Raw genomic sequence first — 22973 nt, 5'->3', positions numbered from 1 at the left:
TGATTAGACGAGCAGAAGGTGTATGGAGGAGACCCAAAGAAGAAGAGTGGAGAGTTTGAGAAGGAATGTAAGGCTGTAAAAGATCTGAAAGGTAAGGTGGAGAGAGGTTATGAAGAGATTTTTAAGTAAGGAGAAGAATTTTAAATTCAATCCGGAATTTGATAGGAAGCCAATGCAGCTGTTGAAGTGATGGGGTAGTATGCTGCATAGATGGAGTCTGGGTTATGATACGAGCAGCAGAATTCTGAATCAATTGAAGTTTATGAAGAGATTTGTGTGGTAAACCAATTAAAAGAGAATTACAGTAGTCAATGTGAGAGGTGACAAGCGAATGAACAAGAATAGCAGAACAGCGTGGAGTGAGAAATGGACAGAGACGAGCGATATTACGGAGATGAAAATAACAAGACCTGGTTATATTATTAATGTGAGCTTCAAATGAAAGGGTGCTGTCAAAGATGACCATTAAGTTCCTAACCTGGCGGGAAGGGAAAACGGAAGAACCATCAATAGATAAAGAGAAATTGCCAGACCTAGAGAGATTTAGTGCCAATAAGGAGTACTTCAGTCTTACTGCCATTGAGTTTGAGACAAATTGTGACATATATGTGACCCGTCACGGAAACCAGGGACACAAGTCGGCAGCACAACTCTCGAGCAAAATGAGAAAGAAGCATTTTTTTTCAAAATTGGTGATTTTCGTTTTTTGCAGGATTTTTTTTTTTTTTCACATTGCAGCAAAACAGACTTAAAATACTCCATCATTTTTTGTCATAGAGACATAAGTAATATATCAATTGAAACTATAGAATGTCTTCTTTTATTTGTATACACTCAGAGTAAAAACAAAATGTTGTGCTTTTTGAAAAATAAAGAAAACTAACATGATGCGTGATCTCTCGTCTCCCTCTGAACGAAGTCCAATCTGATAGTTCTCAGAAAATGAACTGTAACTTAGTGAATACTAATCACAAAAAAATTATACTTATGTCTGAAAAAACGTTGAAATGTCAAGTTTTAAATCGTGTAAGTCAAATCGAAAACAAACCTTCTGTGTTTATGTAATCTGCATGAAAAGAGAGCCATGTCAGACGCCCGTGATTCAGCTCATTATCCGCTAATGCAGCCACGCCCACGGAGCCAGCGCTATTCAGACGCAAATTCAGTCAATACATGCAGACATCATCTCAATCGTGTATTTATTGTCTTGAAAAGTGTTTTGAATAGCCATAGTTAGCGATCACTGGCCTCTGTTAGTTCGGTTAGTTCCTGGATTGCCTATTCTTCTTTAGCAGGCATTTGTGGACAAAAGCTGTATGTTTGATATACACCATCACAGAGGGTTTTTTCACAGCCTACCTGACTGAAAGGCCTCATTATTACGCAAGTCATTTCAGGTCATTATTATGTGATTCTTTTGTCTTCTCAGGTGAGAAAATTTCATTTCATGATTATAGTGACCAAAATGATCACGGTTATCACAGAATCCTGTTCAAAAAGTCCTAATGCTACACAATGAAATCAATTCACCAAGTTTTATGTGGAAAACCAGCAAATAACAAATAAAATTAGCATCAATATGTACTTTTTCTTTACATAAACATTAAAATAATAACATTAAAAATGATGGGCAGATTTTAAAGTAGTGTCTTGCAACATGTTATCTACAATGCACAAATTCAAATAGAGTTTTGACAAAAAAAGTTTTATAAAAAGATAAAACTCACATATTTCAGCCTCTAAATCATTTTTATAAAAGTCAAAAAAGATCATTTACTGACATTTACAATGCACATTATCCTTTATTATTAATTGTATGAGGTCCATGCAGCTTTACAGGGGGTATGGCTTATCTAAATGAGATGTAAATGAGCCCTATTGTCACTCCCAGCAGGTGAGAACAGGTGAGAACTGCAACTTTAGAGGCGTTTTTCTCCCTATAGAGCTTTCTTGAGCACCTACCTTCAAATGGCCACAACTTCTCCAAATATTATCAGATTTCCATGTGTTACACATCGTTGGAAAGCTTGGAGACTACACTTTCAGAATCTGTGAATAACTCAAAATGCCCCAGAACCGACTTGTGTCCCTACTTTCCGTGACTGGTCACATATAGTAAAGTCACAATAATGCGAAATAAAGTTGCTCACTGTGGGTGATCCTTTTGCTTCTGTGTCAACTTGACATGCAGTGATGTTGGTTTGGGAGGCTATTTAAAGTTTCACAAGCTATGTGAATAGAATGTTAACATGCTTTAATTCAAAGCGTCACTGCTGACAAAGGTCTTACAGTAATCCTTCCAGGACCCCTTTTAAAGCTCAACTTCATTGAGAGATGAGTTGTGTCCAGACAAGAGTCGAATATCATATTGCCATAAGTGCTCATTAGAGTGAAACATTAGCTTGTTCTTGGCTCGCTATGTGGACATCTCTAGTTTGATTTGTGCGCACAGCTGATTGCTGACCCCCGACGGCAAGGTCATCTTAACGGGACAGTCAATGGGGTTTTGACGGAATTTATCCACATTCATTTATGGCGACATGAATCTTCGTGTCACCCCTAATTGTCTTCACCTGTCAGCAAAGCACACTGTTCATAGACGGAGACTGAAGACTGACCCTGGCGATAAGGGGACAATTAGCTTTAGTGATAAACGTCTCACTAACACTTAATCTTATTGCAGGCCAGCAACAGAAGATGTCCTGCTTAATGAACACTGAGTAATCCTAGCTAAAAGACTAATTATCTGTGTCCCACCAATTCCACCTTCAAGTGCGTCACCGGTGGATGACATCACTGGCTAAACTGAAAAATGGACTGAGGAGACACTGTATATCCAGACACACACAAAAAATGGATACAGGAAATAAGATGATGTTGGTTTCACTTAGTGCAATTACGATATTGATGAGGACACATGAGTAAGTCATTAGACACGTATTAACTGTTAGATTTTAGGTCAAAGTCCATGAAGTCAAGAGTCTCAATGTGTTTGGATTCAGAAGGGAGGTATCAGGTATGACATCACTGCTGCTCAAACAGCATCCTTTTTATAGGTGCCAAATAAAACTCGAACAACAATTGATACTGCATGTTGCATTGTGTCTATTGAGATTTATTTGATATACTGTAACATGTCCATCAAAAAATTGTTAACACACAAATGCTAAGATGAAAGTGTGCTAAGACTCTCCATTCATCTTAGTGTTGTTATGGTTACATTAAACTTTTTGTTAAAAGTTTGTTAAATAAAAAAATTAATAAATAAAGCCGAAATACAAAATACACAAATATTGGGTGAAAAACAAAAACTACATTTTTAGGAACATTTTAAATATTGCCTTGGCAACTAGCTGAAAAAAGTTCAAGTTCAAGTACTAGAATTAAGCAATACATATCTTAGAAATGCATATACATACATACATATTTTTCACATACTTTACTTATCTGTATACCGCTGTTTCCACTGTCATAAAAACGGGCTGATGACTTCCTTGTTCTATGAAGTCCCTCCTTCAGAAATACGTAACGAGTTCTGATTGTGCCAGCGGTTCCTGTGTTGTGATTCGACAGCAGCTTAGCGCTCCTTGCCCGGAAAGGTCACGCCTCTTACCATAACGTGGAGATGCATGCGCTCCTGTTATTGTAAACATATCTTTAATTTTACCCTATCAATTTGAGCCGGAATCAGACCCGGTGATTGGACTGCGGGATGAAAATAACAGCGTTTTGACGACATGGCGACAAACACACTCTACAAACGCAACTCTTGTGTATTCCTGTGGGCGGAGGTTAGACAAAAAACTGTTTTAGTGACGTCATTAAAGAAGGAAGTAGAGGGATGCAGTCCAAACTGGCCGTTCGATGTAGGCGACTTCTGTTAAATAAAATATCTCGCTTGGCATTGAACTTTGAGCTTTAAAATTTTACAGATTTTATTTATACTCTAACAACAACAACATTACACACTAACTAAAGTTTGAAACATGGGATCACGAAGAACGGGACCTTTAAATATGCGCCGCTTCAGCTTGCTTCCCCTTTAAATGCTCACGCTCCCCGTCCCCAAGCTCGCACCTCTATAATACATTGCATAAACAAAGTTCACACAGCTAATATAACCCACAAAATGGATCTTTACAAAGTGTTCGTCATGCAGCATATCGGATCATGGAAGTAAGGTATTTATTTAGATGTTTACATTTGATTCTGAATGAGTTTGATAGTGCTCCGTGGCTAATGGCTAATGCTACATTATTGGAGAGATTTATAAAGAATGAAGTTGTGTTTATGAATTATACAGACTGCAAGTGTTTAAAAATGAAAATAGCGACAGCTCTGGTCTCCGTGAATACAGTAAGAAACGATGGTAACTTTAACCACATTTTACAGTACATTAGCAACATGCTAACAAAACATTTAGAAAGACAATTTACAAATATCACTAAAAATATCATGTTATCATGGATCATGTCAGTTATTATTGCCCCATCTGCCATTTTTCGCTAGTGTCCTTGCTTGCTTACCTGCACAACGTCTGATGATTTGGCTGTGCACAGATCCAGACGTTAATTCTGCCTTGTCTAATGCATTGAACATGGGCAGGCATATGCAAATATTGGGGGCGTACATATTAATGATCCCGACTGTTGCGTAACAGCGGTGTTATGTTGAGCTTTGCCTGTTCTTCAGAGGTCTTTTAAACAAATGAGATTTACATAAGGAGGAGGAAACAATGGTGTTTGAGACTCACTGTATGTTATTCCCATGTACTGAACTCTTGTTAACTTGTTCAACTATGCCAAGGTAAATTCAATTTTCAATTCTATGGCACCTTTAAAGGATTAGTTCACTGTAAAATTACCCCAAGCCTTACTCACCCTCAAGCCATCCTAGGTGTATATGACTTTCTTCTTTCTGATGAACACAGTTATATTAATAAATATCCTGATGCATCCAAGCTTTATAATGGCAGTAAACGAGTTTGAAGCTCAAGAAAGTGCATTCATCCATCATAAACGTACTCCACATTACTCCACACTGGGATTAATAAAGGCCTTCTAAAGAGAAGCGATGTATTTGTGTGAGAAAAATACCCATATTTAACAAGTTATAAAGTAAAATATTTAGCTTCCGTAGGACTGCCTTCCATATTCAACTTATGAAGAAAGTGTAAAACTCTCACAGTTTAAAATGCTTATGCTACATCCTATGCCTTCCCTATTCACCTTACGGAAGAAGCATAACTGACTTCTTTTTTCATAAGTTGAATATGGAAGGTGGTCTGGCAGAACCTAGATATTTTACTTACTTGTTAAAGGTGCCCAAGAATGCTTTTTCACAAGATGTAATATAAGTCTAAGGTGTCCCATGAATGTGTCTGTGAAGTTTCAGCTCAAAATACCCTATAGATTTTTTTTAAATTAATATTTTTAACTGCCTATTTTGGGGCATCATTAACTATGCACTGATTTTTTCAGCGCGCCGCCCCTTTAATTTGCATGCTCCCTGCCACACGAGCTCTCGATTATATTACAGCACATTTACAAAGTTCACACAGCTAATATAACCCTCAAATGGATGTTACAAGATGTTCGTCATGCATGCTGTATGCATGCTTCGAATTATGTGAGTAAAGTATTTATTTTGATGTTTATATTTGATTCTCTATGAGTTTGAGGCTGTGCTCCGTGGCTAACGCTACACTGTTGGAGAGATTTATAACGAATGAAGTTGTGTTTATGAATTATACAGACTGCAAGTGTTTAAAAATGAAAATAGCGACGGCTCTTGTCTCCGTGAATTCAGTAAGAAACGATGGTAACTTTAACCTCATTTAACAGTACATTAGCAACATGCTAACGAAACATTTAGATTTACAAATATCACTAAAAATATCATGCTATCATGGATCATGTCAGTTATTATTGCTCCATCTGCCATTTTCGCAGTTGTTCTTGCTTACCTAGTCTGTTGATTCACATGTGCAGATCCAGACATTACTGGCTGCCCTTGTCTAATGCCTTTCATAATGTTGGGAACATGGGCTGGCATATGCAAATATTGGGGCGTACACCACGACTGTTACGTAACAGTCGGTGTTATGTTGAGATCCGCGTGTTTTCCGGAAGTCTTTTAAACAAATGAGATTTACATAAGAAAGAGAAAGCAATAGAGTTTGAAACTCAATGTATGTCTTTTCCATGTACTGAACTCTTGTTATTCAACTATGCCGAGATAAATTCAAATTTTGAATCTAGGGCACCTTTAAATATGGATAGATGGATGCACTTTCTTGAGGTTCATACTCGTTAGTCCCGTTCACTGCCATTATAAAACTTGGATGCATCAGGATATTTATTAATATAACTCTGTGTTGATCAGAAAGAAGAGAGTCATATACACCTAGGATGGATTGAGGGTGAGTAAAGCTTGGGGTAATTTTAATTTTAAAGTGAACTAGTCCTTTAATTCTTCGTGGCATCGATTCAACAAGGTGCTGGAAACATTCCTCACAGATTTTGGTCCATATTGACATGATAGTATCACACAACTGCTGCAGATTTGTCGGCTGCACATCCATGATGTGAATCTCTCGTTCCACCACATCCCAAAGGTGCCCAATTGGATTGAGATCTGGTGATTGTGGGGGACATTTGAGTACAGTGAACTCATTGTCAAGTTCAAGAAACCAGTTTGAGATGATTTGAGCTTTGTGACATTATCCTGCTGGAAGTATTCATCAGAAGATGGGTAAACTGTGGTCATAAAGGGATGTACGTGGTCAACAACAATTCTCAGACAGGCTGTGGTTTTTAAGCAATGCTAAACTGGTACTAAGGGGCCCATGTCTTGACCATGTCTACAAGCCAAATGCACTGAGTTGCTGCCATGTGATTGGCTGATTAGATATTTGCGTAAACGAGCAGTTAAGCAGGTGTACCTAATAAAGTAGCCGGTGAGTATATGCAGTATATAAATGTAAAAGTTTAACAAAAATGAAACTAACAAATGCAAATGTCTTCTACAGCTGGTGGAAAATAATCGGGACGGGACTTCGGCAGAAATCATGCTCATGGATGAGATTATTAACATTACTGTAATATGAAGCAGGGCTGTTATTTTATAACAGAGCTGGAGTGATTGCTAATGAGAGACGAGCGCGACACACGACTCGAGAGCAGTGGAACTTTTATTATGCCGCAGTCGCCACTTCCACTTTTTTCCGGTCAAGCATATGTGGGGTAAAGCAGCACTTTTTTATCATATTAGATACATTTGTGTGTTGAAAGTTGTTATAGTGCTACTCTGCGTTCACTTGGCAGCTGCTATGAGACATTTGCTGCAGACTGCAGTGAGCTAGATCGATATTAGGCATGGTAAAACATGGTACACGCTGTAAATCAACAAGATTTGAACAATAAGACTTACTGTGTTGAGCTATATAACATGATTAGTTTTGTGTCGATGAATGTATCCTAACAGTTGCTCACCTGTCTAATAAAACCCATAATATACTAAAGCATCTTTGATGTTTCCATGGTTTTTACAAAATAAAACCGGAAACCGAGGGTAACGCAGGTATGATGTCATTGATAGGCGACGCATGGACACTGTCTGGGTCCTGGTTAAAATTGCTTATTTCTCCGGATTTAAACATTCTTGGAAACATTTGGGATAATGTTAGTACACAAAATATATCAACAAAATATATAATATTGTTTTAGTGTGTTTTGGATATTTTAATCCAAAAATCTTACATATTGTGCCTTTAATGAAAATTTGTTATAATTATAAAGAAACAATGCTACAATCTAAAATTAATAGATTAATAGATTAATTAATAGAAATGATGTACATTTTGATTTAAATTAAATTCATATATTTATATTTGCTTTATTTTTATTATTTAAAACATATAACTTATACATTTATAACTTTTTTACTGTTAGTTTACATTAATGCACTAATGTAAATATTTAACCTTTTTATGCTAAAATGTATAAAAATATGTAGAAATCAAGATTAATATGTACTGTAAAAGTATTGTTTATTGTTAGTGTTAGAATTGTTAAACATTATGTTAACTATAATGTTAATGTATTGTATATAATGGATGAATGACAACAATCAACACTATTCACAAAAATCATTTCTAGACTTAGAAGATAACAAATAAGGTAACATTCATTGGATTCATTCAAGACATTCATAATCCACTATGAAAAATGAAACCGTTTATTCTAATTTATAGATACTGCCTGCTTTAATAAACACAGAACAAATGTCACTGTCTTGAGGGACTGTTAACTCTTAATATCAGAGAGAAAGACAGCAAGAAAGGGGCAGAGACAGAGTGGTAAACTACTAATCTAAAAATATCACACTAATTGTGTGTGTTTAGGGTTAAAGAGGATTAACAGAAAACTAGAAATCCATTTTTAACAGCAGAAGTTCAGAAACATGTCCATGCTTGTGTCTTGGGCCTGCATCTACTGTTTTGAAATGCAAGCAATGTACCGCTGCAAAGTAAGCGGGCAGATGCAATCAGTCAAACTCACTGTCTCTCTCACTGTCTCGCTTCCTTTTTGCCCCTCTGTCTAAACAGAGCTATTGCCATGCTGTCCTTCAACTTGACATGGTTTTTTTTAACTCTCGCTTTTTTCACCTTTCCCATCTCTTCTTCACTGTCTCCTGGATGCTGCTGAAGCGTTAACCAGCAGGGCTGCATTCCTGTGGCTGCAGGTTCAGATCTTTTCAAGCAAAACACAGCAAGCCATGCAGTTCCCATGGGCCTATTCTTGGCCCATATTGTAGTTAGCTGTGAAAACACTTGCGTGTATTAGAAGACCACAGGCCATGAGAAGGTTTTGGTGAAGAGCAGTGTCTGTTGGTTGAGGAATGCATGCTAGCGAGTCTGCATGAACATGGTTTAGGTTACGGTTCATGTGCACTCCTATAAAGTTTGAGGTTTGTATCAACACAAACCATCCAAAGAATGACTGAACTAGGATATGGATAGGTTGATGACAATTCTGCATGGCCAAAACTGTTGTTGTGCACCTCAACATGCAAATAATTGAATGTAAGAATGAAAATACAAATATAATATAACACATTTATAAAATAATAGAATATAAAACAATATAGAGGCAGGTATGTATTTTCATATTTTCATTATTATGTGTGTCATGTTTTGTTTTTCAAAATTGAAAGCACTTATTTGATCAAAACTATTGGTAAAAACAGTAATATTGAGATATACTGTTGGGTCATAATGGTTGCATCTTAACTTAATCTGCAGTTATTTCGTGTAATAAAATAAAATAAAACAAATACATTTTTTTCTTGGAACTTTGGCCCTTTTCTTTCCCCTCGCTTTTTTTTTTTTTTTTTGGAAGCTTATCTGCAATCAGCAACTCTGAAAGCTCATTACAGCATGCAGGAGCCGGCGCCAGAGATCAGCGCTGTACACCAAAACTGTATCCTCACCAAATGGAAGGCAAAAACAGTTCCACACTCGTCTATGTGTACGCTTGACCGAATTACTATACATGCAGTCTTACGATTTCAATAAATTAAACAGGTCTAGAATGAGCCAGGAATAACATGCTGATGTCTGTTTAGATTCTGTTGAAGGGACCTCACACTGATTCAAACAATCAAAATAAACCAGACAAAACATACAGTGGAGAGTAAACCAGACCTAAGGTGAAGCAAAGACAACAATCCCTGCTCTGCCCACAGAATGCTGGATAAATATAGCACAAACAATGCCAGGGAAACTGTGTCGGGGTTTCCATAGCTCGCTGAGAATAATATTTCTAAAATATATAAAATAATATAAAGGCAGGTTATGTTTTCATTATCATGTGTGTCATGTTTTGTTTTTCAAAAATTAAATGCATTTATTTGATCAAAACAATTTGTAAAAACAGTATTATTGAGATGTGTCGTTACAATTTAAAATAACTCTTTTCTATTTTAATATGTTAAGCTCAACAATTTACAGTACATACCCCTTGCAGAATATGCAAAAATGTTTATCATTTTAACAAAATAAGAAGGATCATGAAAATGGCATATTATTTTTGTATTTAGTACTGTCCTGAATAAGCTATTTCACATAACAGATCTTTACATAAAGTCCACAAGACAAAATAATAGCTGAATTTATAAAAATGACCCTGTTCAAAAGTTTACATACCCTTGATTCTTAATACTGTGTGTGGTTACCTGGATGATCCATGACTGTTTGTTTTGTGATGGTTGTTCATGAGTTCCTTGTTTGTTCTGAGCAGTTAAACTCCGCTCTGTTCTTCTGAAAAATCTTCCAGGTGCTGCAAGTTCTTTGATTTTCCAGAATATTTTGCATATTTGAACCCTTTTCAGCAGTGACTGTATGATTTTGAGATCCATCTTTTCACACTGAGGACAACTGGGGGACTCAAACACAACTATTAAAAAAGCTGCGAAAATTCACTGATGATCCAGAAGGAAACACGATGCATTAAGAGCCGAGGATGTAAACTTTTTGAACAGGATAAATTGTACTTTTTTGCCTTCTGTGAAACATGTAAGTATCTTTTGCAGCTTCTGAAGGGCAGTACTAAATGAAAAAAAAATATGATCTTTAAACAAAATAAGAAAAACCTGCACATCATCTTCTTGATCTTCTCTGAAGAAAAAAAGCTCAGGTTTAACTGCTCAGGAGTCAGGACAAACAAGGCACTCATGAACAACCATCACAAAAAAAAAAAAAAAGTTGTAGATCATCCATCCACACACAGTATTAAGAATCAAGGGTATGTAAACTTTTGAACGGGGTCATTTTTATAAATTCAGCTCTTATTTTGTCTTGTGGACTTTATATAAACAGCTGTTATGTGAAATAGTTTATTCAGGACAGTACTAAATAAAAAAAATAACATGATTAACATTTTTTCATATTTTGCAAGGGGTATGTAAACTTTTGAGCTCAACTGTATTTTAAAATGTAATTTATTCCTTTGATGGCAAAGCTGAATTTTCAACTATCACTGAATTTGTTGCTGAAGAAACATTTCTATTATTATTATCAATGTTGAAGACAGTTGTGCTGCTTCATATTATTATGGAAATCATAATTAATTTTTTTCTGGTTTCTGAAAGTTACAAAAGAATAGCCTTTATTTTAAATATAAATAGTGTTTTTGTTGTTGTTGTTGTTTTACACAATGTAAAGGTTAAGAAAAGTTAAAACTTTTAAACAATGTAAATTGTTTATTATATACACTTTTGAACCGTGTATATATTGTTATTTAAAAAGATTTAAACTGTGAGAGAAAACATTTTCCCCACTAAAACTACAGGTTTTATTTTATTAAAGGGTAAGTTCACCCAAAAATGAAAATACTGTCATTAATCACTCACACTCATGTAGTACACGCGTAAGACCTTTGTTCATCTTCGGAACACAAATTAAGATATTTTTGATACAATCCGATGGCTCAGTGAGGCCTCTATTGCCAGTAAGATAATTAACACTTTCAGATGCCCAGAAAGCTACTAAAGATATATTTAAAACAGTTCATGTGACTACAGTGGTTAAACCTTAATGTTATTTTTTTTTGCCGCACAAAAAGTAAAAAAAAAAAAAAAAAAAAAAAAAGACGACTTTACTCAACAATATCTAGTGATGGGCGATTTCAAAGCTTTATGAATCGTTTGTTTCAAATCAGTGGTTCGGAGCGTGTATCAAACCGCCAAAGTCATGTGATTTCAGTAAACAAGGCTCTGTTACGTCATAAGTGTTTCGAAATTTCAATGGTTCACCACTGGGGGGCGTGACTTTGGCAGTTTGATATACATGCTCTAAACCACTGATTCGAAACAAAAGATTTATAATGCTTCGAAGCTTCATGAAGCAGTGTTTTGAAATCGCCGATCACTAGATATTGTTGAATAAAGTCATTATTTTGGCACTCCAAGCACAATTATGTAATGTGGTTTCAAAATTGTTAATTTTTTTTTAAATAATATTTAAATAAAGGGCAAATATTTTCCAAGGCTGGACATGAAATTTGGCCACTACTGTATATGCCGAGTTGGTTTTTAAAATATCAATAAATGACTGCATTGTAACATTTTTACTTAATATATTAATTTAACACATTAACTTTGACAGCCCTGAAAAAAAAAGCCACTTTCACTCCACTCTCATACTCTGGTCTGGAATGACTGCGAACAGACAAGCTACATGACACAAACACTGAAAGATCTAAATATCAGCAGTCTTGGAATGGCCAATCAGATTAGAGGACCGAGACTAACTGTTGCGTAATTGTACTTAGTGTACAGATAAAATGAAATAGCAACCACCACAAACTATATGTTTGAAAAATGTAGAACTAAGCCTGAGAATGTGTCCATATGAGTGTGTATTTTTATAAGGGACTTGTATTCATTTGGGGCTTGTAATAGGAAAAGACTGAGGAAATAATTCAGCAGTATAAGTGCAGGCCATAAAAGGGCACGTTTGTTAAACAAACAATGCGGCTACACAGAGGACTATCAGGTTAGAGCGCGGGACACCAAAAACAGCTTAAACAGGATGTGGTCGATTCATTGACAATTATTCATTCTTCCCAAAGCTTAATAGCGTAGTTCTGTTTTTGTGCTGCAAAGTGCCATCGACACACTTACAAACACACACTCACACACTAATACTGCAATGAGATGCAGTCGACACACTGAGGTGGACATGCTGGTTTGGTCTCATTTAGTGGATAATTATCACAGCTTAACCACAGGCGGAGTTAGAGCCCGGAGAACCCGGCAAGCTGTCAGACACCCAGCTAATCGCCTCCCACACAGACAGAGATAAGAGCGCTGTGCCCTTCTACAGGGCCTCCATCACAAGGGAATACCCACACCATTTGCCTTGGTTAACCTACCTATCTTCAACAGTACTTTACAGCAGTGCAGAAGAAAACATCCGAGGAGAATTATAGTAATTAATCACTGGTGGCTGTAAAGCCAAGTAAAGAAGGTCTGTTTGATAGACCATAAAAAGCCTACAGTATCATAAGTGATATGCAAATTTCTAAGGCGTCTAAATTATCAACATGATCAAAACTTTGCTGAAAAAAAAAACAAAAACTGTTGGCATAATCTTCTACATGCCCTCTGCCATCTGATTGATAAATACGTTTTACCAAGTAAAATGCCTTTAATTCTGAAACCGTCCACCTTCAGGTTATGGTACACAGCTTTTTCCTGTGAAATCTAGCCTGACGTGCAACTCTTCAAAAATGTAACAACGCGTCAATTCTACGCAGACCGCAAGCACTGTGATTGGTCCACTAGAAACCCTCCCTCAGGTCAAAAAACTGGCGCGGCGCAATAGGAGAAGAGCAAGCGTTTACAACTTCCATAGGAATGAAAAACGCACTGTTTCAGGGGACACATACAGTCATACTGCAACAAAAGTCGTTACCTATTTGCCGCTTCTCTGCCGTTTCTATTTGTAAGCTTCTCTGACAACGTACATGACAAGCTGCTTCTTCCTCGGCTCTTGCCTTGATCCTCAACATGACTGCGGACACTGCCTACTAGTGGTAGAAGTATACGCAGAAGTATAAATGAAAACAGACGCATATCCTACGGCGCCGACGCAGAAGTATAAATCAGCCTTAAAGGGATAGTTCACCCAAAAATGAAAATTTGATGTTTATCTGCTTACCCCCAGTGCATCCAAGATGTAGATGACATTTTTTGTTCAGTAGAACACAAATGATGATTTTTAACTCCAACCGCTGCCGTCTGTCAGTCGTATAATGGCAGTAGATGGGAACTTCATCTATAAGAGTAAATAAAGCTTGCATAGACAAATCCAAATTAAACCCTGCGGCTCGTGACGACAAATTGATGTCCTAAGACAAGAAACGATCGGTTTGTGTGAGAAACCGAACAGTATTTATATCATTTTTTACCTCCGAAGATCATCCGTTCATGACTCCTTTAGTGATGTCTGATCGCGCTCTGACAGCGGCAGTGATGTCTGACACTCATTGAAGTATATGCGCGAGACATCACTTCCGTTGTCAGAGCGCGATCAGACATCACTAAAGGAGTCATGAACGGAGTTGGACATAGTGGTGTTTTAGAGGTAAAAAATGATATAAATACTGTTCAGTTTCTCACACAAACCGATCGTTTCGTGTCTTAGGACATCAATGTGTCGTCACGAGCCGCAGGGTTTAATTTGGATTTGTCTAAGCAAGCTTTATTTACTCTTATAGATGAAGTTCCCATCTACTGCAATTATTTGACTGACAGACGGCAGCGGTTGGAGTTAAAAATCATCATTTGTGTTCTACTGAACAAAAAATGTCATCTACATCTTGGATGCACTGGGGGTAAGCAGATAAACATCAAATTTTCATTTTTGGGTGAACTATCCCTTTAAGTCTGAGAATGATTGATATAACACTTAATTTAAGAAATTACTTCTCTTTAAATGTGATTCATCACACTTACATTTTAATCAAAATTTGTCTTAAACTTACACCATTTTTTCTTATTTAGCTCTATTTAGTAAATGGGTGCTCAATTTTGTAACAACATTTTATCACTTTGATAAGAAAATCTTATTTATATTTATTTATTTATGGACTTATAGTGGTTAATAAAGTCAAATAATTATATGTGAGAGAGTCAGCTGTAATATCATTGCGTTCCTATTGGTCAGTGTTAGAGAAGCTCAGCTTAGCCTGATAGTTAGCCTGCTCTGGACTAGGCTAGTTTCCCAGCATAAGTTACCAGAGTAACTGAGTTTGAACTAATTTAATTTGTTTTATGAAACTGAATTCGCTGACAATAAGTCTGACTTACTAAAATAAGCCTGGCGTGTTTTCTAATCTTGTATCATGAAACAGCCCTCAGGTCTGCAGCAACTTAGGCTTACTTGATTATTATTAAAATAATGTTAAAATGTGAGTATCAAATATGATAGATCAGGCTTTTGAGGAAAGTTTATTTGTTTATTTGGATTTATCTCCTAAATATCATTGTATTGCATTGAATTATAAAAACAGAGTTTTATCATAAAACTAAGCATTTAAAGGTGCAATATATAATATTTTTGCAGTAAAATATCCAAAAACCACTAGGCCAGTGTTATATATTTTGTTCACTTGAGTACTTACAATATCCCAATTGTCTCCAACTATTTGTAAATCATGAGAAAATTGCAATTTTAACCAAGGCTCCGGGACGTGTGAGGAGTCGCCTGTCAATTGCGTCATACCCGCGTTACCCTCAGTTTCCGGTTTTATTTTGTAGAAACCATGGAAACACCAAAGACGCTGTAATATATTACACATTTTAATAGACAAGGGAACATCTGTTTTGATATATTTATAGACAGAAAATGAATTGTTGTTATATAGCTCAACACATTTAGTCTTTTTTTTCGATTTACCATGCCTCAGAGAAAAACACTATTTTGTCAAATAGCTAACATAGCATAATCATATGCAGCTTTATTTTGATTAACAGTAATACATATTTTTTTTTGTTTTAAAATTAATTGCATGCCATTTATCAACACAAGTCATCCAGCATTTAATATGATATTATAAAATCTATCTATCTTACTGCAGCATGCAACATGTGTCTCACAGCAGCCGCCGAGTGAGAGTAATGTTATAATATTTCCAACACACTTAAATGTATCTAATATGATAAACAGAGCTGCGTTACCTCATACTCATGACCGGAATAGCGGAAGTAGCGCCGGCAACTGTGTCATAATAAAAGTTCTGCTGCTCGCGAGGCGTGTTGCACAATCGCTCCAGCGGCCTCGTTCAGCTCCCACAACACTCGGTCCTGCTCTGCTTCATACTACAGTAACGTTAATAATTGCATCCATGAACAGGATTTCTTCCCGACTCCAATTCCTATTCTTTTGCACCGTCCGTTGAGATGGAGACCACATGTCCCAAGATTCCGCTCTCAAACTTGACGTCATCAAGCTACGCCTTTGTTTTGAATAGGATTCTAGCGACCTCTAGCAGACAAAATTATTACATGTTGTACCTTTAAATATCATCCTACTAAGACATATTATTGGGAGATATGGAGTGACAACTGATATTTATATGTAATTAGTCTAATATACTTTTGTAAAGATCTAATTTGATTTACATTACAAGCTATCAGAATGACATCTTACTTTTTGGCCATATAAATATCAGCATCTGCACCAAATTGCATATTTTTGCTCAGTTTGAATTAAATTGAGGGGTTTTTTTCCTCCCTACTTATGGGCTTCACATTTTTCCTATGTTATACTATATGACGCATAAAAGCCTGTATCAAATATGATACTCAACAAAAAACATACACTGTCATGCTTGTCACTGGGGCAGTACCTAAGGTACAAAAGTGTGATGGTACATCTTTGTACCTTACTTACCCCTAAATGGTGCATATTAGTTTGTTAAAGGTACATATTAGTACTGTAAAAGTGCATACTGTATTAGTACCTTTTTACCTTAGGGAGCTGCACCAGTGACAAGCACCATACTTTTTTTTCTGACAGTGTATGCAAACCTTTTGAAAAAAAACTGTCTAAACTGTTCCATTAAAAAAAAAAAAAAAAAAAAAAAAAAAGTACATTTTTTGGACTATTACTTCATATGTCTAGCTCAATTGTTGATATACTTTTCCCACATTTATATGCCACAAATTAATGTTAAAAACTTATCCCTAAAATGTGTAGAATGACATTAGATTTTGTTAAATGAATTTACTAAAATCTCCTCTTAATCTCACTCGTGTGCAGCTCATTTCTAACTAGTTTAAACTGATGGTGTTACAATGAACCCCTTGTTTCAACCATCCTCCTCTCCATACAGCATTTATTGCGATAAGATGCATGACAGATATGGGTTCCTTCTTCAAACCAGCTCAAACCAGCCAACTATTTGCCAGTTTTAGCCACTATGCCAGAGCACCCCACCCCAAGTTAACATAGGTTATATTTCAGGTGCCTCATTTACATATAATCTCTAAACTGTACGTGACATATAGACATTTCACGCAGACGTTCACCACCACATTTGATGTATTGTGATTAATATCATTCTGTTATGGAAATGATGATGAGTGATATTTACCAATTCATGTGTATATATTATATATATAATAATTTTATGTGATATTTACCAATTCATGTGTATATATTATACATAAAATAATTTTATAATTGATATAACTGATACATTTAAAAGTCTGCATCCCAAGGGTAACAAAATAAAAACTATACATAGAAGGCATTTAAAAAGTATCAAAAATAAATGATGAAGGCATGATACAAAGTTTCCAAGACAGATTTAATGTGACCATCCTATAGCAAAAAGAAGAAAAAGTTCAAATCTGTTACTTTTAATAAAAATCGCCCGTCCACTCGTCCACTCAGAATCAAAGCTGCATCAGAGGCGTCTCTGTTATGGTTGAAGATGACATATTTTAGTAAATTTGTTAGTCGCTGTACACAGCAAACACACTTTTCTCTCTTGAGCACTCTTTCAGTTGATCTGACACTGCGCTGCGGTCACATGAGGTTTAACCTACATTTTAGCTCGGTCACTTTAAGTTATTTAAAAATATGGCATGTTAGTTTAATAAGTGCCACGATTAATAACTATCTAGGCAAATGGATGTCACTAGCATATGTTTGTGCTTGCTTTGTGGACCGTAGACAAGGTTGGGTCCACATTGCTTAACTACATAAAGAGACCACTTTGATGGAGTAATGCACCCCACCTCTCCCTCACACAACACACATATTACAGCATCCTCTGTCCACTCAAAGGGACCTCACGTCCTCACATCCCACAGGGCTGGACATCAATGAAGCCTCTGTCTTTTTCCAATAAAGGCATGTTTTGTCTGTGTTACTTAAATGCATTATTAACAGTTTATCACATCTGAAGGCTGGCTCACGGATGAATTCAGTGAAATAAACCAGGGTTGGATGTGAGGGGCCAGAGAAAGAGGTAAACAGTTTGTGTACATGTGTGTATGCGTCTAATAAGGGTGGAGTTGGTCTGGCTGATGGACAGGAATGATGCCGAAGCCAGACACCTCTGATGATGGCATCAGGGTTTTGACGGCAGACTGGAAAGTAAACACATCTTTCTCCTCCGTCCATCCCAGCCCAACTCCCTAATGCAAGCCTTGATCACTAGCCTAGGTAACGTCTGAGGAGTATGAAAAATAGCAGGACACAGGCAATGCAGTAAGCCCTGCGCAAAAACATTCAGGTTATTTTGACAGCTCAGACAGTACATAAAGTCTCACCAAGGCTGTAAAAATAAAAATATTTGGTGTTAATTTCAATCAAACTTCTCAACTGTAACAGCTACTGAGAGTTAGCTAATGCTGAGAGGTCAGTATAAAATGGAAAGAGTTATTTTGTCCTTCCTTGCTTTTTTTTTTTTTTTCCACACGATGTACGGTGCCTCGATTGATTAGCAGGACTCCAGGCAAATTAGGGTGTTTAGGGAATTAACATTAAGGAGGCACTTCAGTGGCAGCATGAATGAAGAGAATAAAGGAGCTGTTTACTCGTCGGGTCCTAGAACCAGCACAAACCAGCCTAAGGTGGTTAAGCTGGCATCTCTTGAAGATTAGAGAGGGTTTTGGGAACTTGTCCAGGGCTGCGTTTCCCAACAGCATCGTAAGCATAAGTCAATCAATTGCCACCAATGGTATCTACAATCAACTTAGACTTACGATGCTTTTGTGAAATGCAGCCCAACTGGCCGACCAGCTGAAAACCAGCTTGGCAAGGCTGGTGTTCTTCTTGGCTGGTGTTTTGACTGAAAAAATTTACGTTTTATAATTTAAAAAAGTGTAACTTCATCTGAATGGGGCATGTGCTGTGTAAACACACAAAAAAATTAGGTTGTAGTTATTAAAAGAAAATAGTCACACTTGTAGGTTTTCAAGGTCAAAAATGACCATATATACACGTTACACTTTAATTAATCTAATTAATCGCTAATTATTCACACATCGCATTTGGCTGAGAAATCACCCTTAAAAGGTTATTTAAAGTCATTATTGTGTTAACTGAGAAAAGCATCAGATAGACATTACAAAAAGTAGCTTTAGAAAGAAATATTGTATTTTATTCAACATAGAATTTATTACACAAACTTGAAGGTTACAATAGCCATGAGGCCATGAGGATGTGTAAATGATGACAGAATTTTCATTTTTGGGTAAACTTCTTTAAAGGTGCAACATGTTTGCCTGGCAAAGCTAGACTGATATATCTTCTACAAGATATATCAGTCTGGTCAGTCCGCCCTCTGTCGCGATTCGAGTCAACTCCAAACTGTACCATGCAATCAGATTCATTTATTTCAGTGACGCAAACAGCGTCACTCTAGAGCGGCGAAAGTCCCTTCAATATCAACAAAGATTGACGGGAGACCCGAGAGTTTGTTCTATTCAGCCATGAATTCAGTTTTAAATGACCAAAAACACATTAATTATTTACTTTTCGCTGGTGACTCTCTTGTCGCTTTGCTATCGTCATATCCGCCCTTCTCTGATTGGTTTACTCCGCTTCCAGTTTGCTCGGATTTGCTCCACCCTAGAAATCGAATTGATTCAATGGCCGACCAGACTCATCCGCTGGTACAGTGGTAAGGCTGGATTTTCCAGGCAAGCAATATGTACGATTTTTGCAATAAAATATCCAAAAGCCAGTAGACCAGTGTTATATATTTTGTTCACTTGAGTACTTACAATATCCCAAATGTTTTCAACTATTTGTAAATCATGAGAAAATTGCAATTTTAACCAAAGGTGCGTCCCAATTCGCGTACTTATGCACTATTTTATGAAGTTTTTAAAGTATAAATAGTGTGAGTAGTGCGTTCACACTGAAAATTCCAAAAAGAAAAAGTGCACTTTAAATACCCGGATGATGCACAAAATTAACGGAAAAAACGAAGTGTGGAATGTTGGACACTTCGTGCACTCAACTGTCGCAGCTTTAATTACGTAGTGGAGGGGAAGGGAGGATCGGACTCTGTTGTTAAATGACAAAATAACCTTATACAATTCACGCACTACATGGATGAGTGCATAGTGCACAAGTACATAGTGTAAAAGTGCATAGTGTATAGTGCGTCATTTGGGATGCAACTCAAGGCTCTGGGACGTGTGAGGAGTCACCTGTCAATTGACCCTTCGCCGGGAGTTTGACTGACAAGCGATCTAACCAATCATAAGGCCGAATCCTCTATTTAGTCCGACAAAGCAGTCAGGAGTTAGAAGATTAACCTCGGTGGACTTGAACTTGAAAAATGGTGTGTATTGACGTCTTTCTGCGTTTGAAACAACATTCCTTCTCATGTTCATTCATGTTTATTTGATGCTATTAATTAATAATAATAATAATAATAATAATGAATTTTATTTTAGGCGCCTATCAAATCACTCAAGGTCACCATACAACAAGAAATAGCAAAAATAACAATATTAAAATAATAAAACAGTAAATGCCAATAACTTAAGCAAAAAAAAAAAGAGAAAAAAAAGCAGCAATTACAAAACATGACAGTTATAAGAATAACAAAAAACTAAAGTGGTAGACTTGAGTGCAAACAATAATCATGAAGGATAAGCTGTTCTGAATAAATGAGTCTTAAGTTTAACTTTAAATTGAGCTAATGAGTCTGAATCACGGATGTTGGCTGGGAGAGAATTCCAAAGGCGAGGAGAAACACGGCTAAAGGCCCTATGGCCCATGGTGGTTAGACGAGCAGAAGGTGTATGGAGGAGACCCAAAGAAGAAGAGCGGAGAGTTCAAGAAGGAATGTAGGGCTGTAAAAGATCTGAAAGGTAAGGTGGAGAGAGGTTATGAAGAGATTTGTAAGTGAGGAGAAGAATTTTAAATTCAATCCGGAATTTGATAGGAAGCCAATGCAGCTGTTGGAGTGATGGGGTAAAATTAAATTAACTAGTAGGAAGAGATTATCGGTTCACGAGCTTGAGCTGAGGCGCTACAGTGATCTGTCACTACACATTAAAGAGCCACAAAACTGTTTTTATTGTTCGAATTTCTTAAAAAATTACACAATTTGAAAGCTGGGACTTTGTTTAATGTCATAAGTAACCTGCTCTGTCTTGTCTGTCGACGTGTTGTCAGTGTCCTCTTTGCTCCGTGATGTATTTTTCACTTTGTGAGGTGTGACAGCGCCATGGCTTGTCGGACAAAGCAACAGTAACTAAGGGGGGCGGGTCTTTGCGAAAGGTCAATTGCGGCATACCCGGTCTGCCTCGGTTTCCGGTTTTATTTTGTAGGAACCATTGAAACATCAAAGACGCTTTAATATATTACACGCTTTAATATACGCTTTTAATATACGCTTTAATATAAGTTTTAATAGACAAGGGAACAACTGTTTTAATATATGTATACACAGAAAACTAATTATTGTTATATAGCTCAACACGTTTAGTCTTATTGTTTAAATCTAATTTTCTTGATTATTTGAGAGAACCATGCTTTACCACGCCTCAGAGAAAAACACTATTTTGTCAAGCAGCTAACATAGCATAATCAGATGCAGCTTTATTTTTAGTGAGAGTAATACAGAATTTTTTTCCCATCATACAATGTTTTAAAATTAATTGCATGCCATTTATCAACACATAAGCCATCCAGTATTTAATATGATATTTTAAAATCAATCTAGCTTACTACAGTGTGCAACAAGTGTCTCACAGCAGCCACCGAGCGAACACACAGAGAGTCGCTATAACATCATTTTCAACACTCTCAAATGTTTATAATATGATAAATAGAGCTGCGTTACCTCATACTCATAACCGGAAAAGCAGAAGCGGCGCCGGCAACTGTGGCATAATAAAAGTTCCGCTGCTCATGAGGTGTGTGTTGCGCAACCGCTCTAGCGGCCTCGTTCAGCTCCCACAACACTCTGCTTCATACTACAGTAATGTTATAATTGCATCCATGAACATGATTTCTTCCCGAGTCAATTCTTTTCCACCGGCCGTTGAGGTAAAGACCACATGTCCTAAGATTCCGCGCTCAAACTTGGCATCATCAAGCTACACCTTTGTTTTGAAGAGGCCTCTAGTGACCTCTAGCGGACAGAAATCCTATATACTGCACCTTTCTTTTTTTTTTTTTTTTAAAGGAATACTCTAAACTGCCAGTAGGTGGTAATGTCTAAATGAGTAAGTCATTGATTCATTCATTCAATCAATTCGTTCAAACGGCTGATTCATTCAGGAATTAAGTAAATGGCTCTCTTTATGAATGGGCCATTGAATCATTGGTTCACCTGATTCATTCAAAACATGAATTCATTCAGAAAAGAAACACCGCTGTGTTACTCGGAGACGCACAACCATTCTGCTGTGGCCTTGTAGGTAATATTTTTGATGACAAAAATGGACAATATTGTGTCAATATTGTTGTATAAAATCAGTATCACGTTTGCACATTGAACAAAAACAGCACTTGTGTGATACTGAATATGATATAAATATGAGAAAGGAAATATGGATTTTAGGGGCATATAACTGCATTCTATAGGCTACATCATACAGTGAGTTGTTGTCCTGCGTCAGAGAGTCAGACAGATAGACTTCTTATATTACATCTATAAATATCAACAAAATTATATATAAATATCCACAAAATTATATATAAATTCTGAAAAATTATATAATAATAAAGTAATTCATTATTTTTCAGCACCAAACTAAAAACTTTATGTTCTCTCTATTTAACATAGCATAAAACGTTTTCTAACAAAATGAGTTTTGTAAAGAGTTTTTACAGTGTTGTGGAGAATGTGGACACTGGGAACCCCTGACTTCAAAAGGTTGTGGCTAGTCATTGAGATTTGAACTGATGGACTCTCAAAGTTCTATCT

The sequence above is a fragment of the Megalobrama amblycephala genome, linkage group LG12 (genome assembly GCF_018812025.1).
Source record: "Megalobrama amblycephala isolate DHTTF-2021 linkage group LG12, ASM1881202v1, whole genome shotgun sequence".
Classification (NCBI taxonomy): Eukaryota; Metazoa; Chordata; class Actinopteri; order Cypriniformes; family Xenocyprididae; genus Megalobrama; species Megalobrama amblycephala.
The sequence above is the reverse complement of the archived record's forward strand: the minus strand, read 5'-3'. Positions refer to the sequence as shown.